The sequence below is a fragment of the Arachis ipaensis genome, chromosome B6, assembly GCF_059453495.1.
Source record: "Arachis ipaensis isolate K30076 ecotype BB chromosome B6, ASM5945349v1, whole genome shotgun sequence".
In the NCBI taxonomy this organism is placed as follows: Eukaryota; Viridiplantae; Streptophyta; class Magnoliopsida; order Fabales; family Fabaceae; genus Arachis; species Arachis ipaensis.
This window is the reverse complement of record NC_142441.1, coordinates 102,409,768-102,411,945: the sequence shown is the minus strand read 5'-3', so window position 1 is coordinate 102,411,945 and position 2,178 is coordinate 102,409,768.

The following is a 2,178-nucleotide window of genomic DNA, read 5'->3' as shown; positions in this document are numbered from 1 at the left end:
ATGTAGCAACAAGGAATTGAGAGATAGAAGTAGAAGAAAACAAAGATTAAAACCTAGATCTAAGAACTAAACCTAATCCTAATTCTAATTCTAGAGAGAAGTGAGAGCTTCTCTCTCTAGAACTCTAAACTAAAAGTGATTAGTGGTTGGGAGTGATGATTAGTCCAAAAGTGATGATGATTCTCCTTCCCCCTAATCCTTCATCCTTTTATTCCTTTCCCTCAGCAATTTGGCGCCAAAAATGGGTTCAGAAACCCTCTCAAATCGCCAGGCACGTGTTGCATTAGTGAGGTCATGTGCCCTCATCGACGCGTGCATGCACGGTACGCGTGCGCGTCCCTGGCTAATTCTGCGATGTGCGCGCGAGCGCCTTGTGCGCGTGCGCGTGCATGGTTGACTTTGCTTCTTTGACTTTTTATGCTTCTCTCCACTTGTATGCTTCCTTCCTTGCTTCCTTTGATCCATGCCTAGCCTATTTCAATCCTGGAATTACTAGCAAACACATCAAGGCATCTTATGGAATCAAAGAAGAACTAGAATTCGTCAAAATAAGGCTTAAAAAGCATGTTTTTACACTTAAGCACAAATATGGGAGAGACAACAAAATCATTCTAATTCCTAGGCTAAATGTGACAAAAGGTTATCAAAATACTCTAAATTCAATACAAAACAAACCGTCAAATTGGGGTTTGTCACACCTCTGAAGAAAAAGGAGAATGAGTTGGAAATTAAAGAAACATACGTTAAAATCTCAGGCCAAAAATCAAGGTATAAATTTGTGACTCTGAACATTAAACTTTCCTAAATGAGATTTGTAATTTATTTTCTTCGTTTTCAGCTATGACTGTGCTATTTACGTTATGAAGTGGCTTGAGTTAATTGAGCCCGAAAATATTAAAAGGGCGAAGTATGAATGGGATAATTGGCCACAGGTAACTGTCTTTAAAACTATATAACTCTGTATTACTTTACTGGAATTAATATTGTTGTTTAAACAGAATATAGTTTTTAATTGTAGGAGGAGGTAGACCACTATAGAGTAGAATATGCTTCGCGGATACTATTCAGTGAAATGAATAAAGAGAGAGATCAAGCAATTAGAGCGAGTAATGCAATAAGACTGTCCAAGCCATCCTCAGTATTATTGAGTCCATTTTGTCAGATAAATTCTACTGATATAGAAACTGAGTAATCTAACTGCTAGCTAGTTTGTAAATTGAACAAATGCTGTAAAAATTTGCCATTTATAAACAAATTCTGTTCAATGAAATTTTTTTCCATAGTTAAACTGTCTGTGCTGTATTCAAAAGCTCTGTATTACAGGTGGTAAAATATGAAGGAAAACATCAAGGCAGATCGAAACACAAATCATAAACTTTTACATCGAACGGAAGTTTAATATACACCCAAGATTGCTTAAATATACACCCAAACTGTCTGTGCTATTAAACTGTCTGTGCTGTATTCAAAATATATGAATTACAGGTACTATAATATGAAGAGAAACATCAAATCAAATATACACCCATAACCTGCGATTTTTTACACCCAAAGAAAGTTGACTATACACCCTGAGATCTATCCCCCCTGATGCTTTGAGCCTAAAACCTTGAACCCTAAACACTTAAAACATAAACCTTTACCCCTAACCTGTAAACCCTAAAAACCTAAACCCTAAATATATGTATCTATATGTAGAATGTGAATCACAAGAAAATTCAGAAAAATACACCCAAAAGAACAGTGCTTTTACACCCATATTCTGTAACTATACACCTAAAGAGTTATCCCCTGCTCCTGGTACCCTGAACTGATAATTCATAACATGTCCTTGATATTGGCTGGAATTTGAATGCACCACTGATGCAGCATCAAACAAGTTTATCTGAATATAAGAAACTCACATATTAGCTAAACTATTAACGAGAAAAATAAACTCAATCACCACAAATTTAAAGAACATTACTTTTACCTCGCTTAAAACTTTCATTTTCTTCTTCTTTGTGGCATTTGCAATCTGTTTGTCCAACTTTGAACCTAGCCTATTTTCTGGACGTCCTCTTGTTCGAATCCTTGGCGGGCTTTGAAGCTCGTTAACGGATTCCAAGTTGGCGTCTTCGTGGGATAAAGAAGATGTCCCCTTCCTTTTGGCTTTTAATGATTCCATCTCAGCCATGA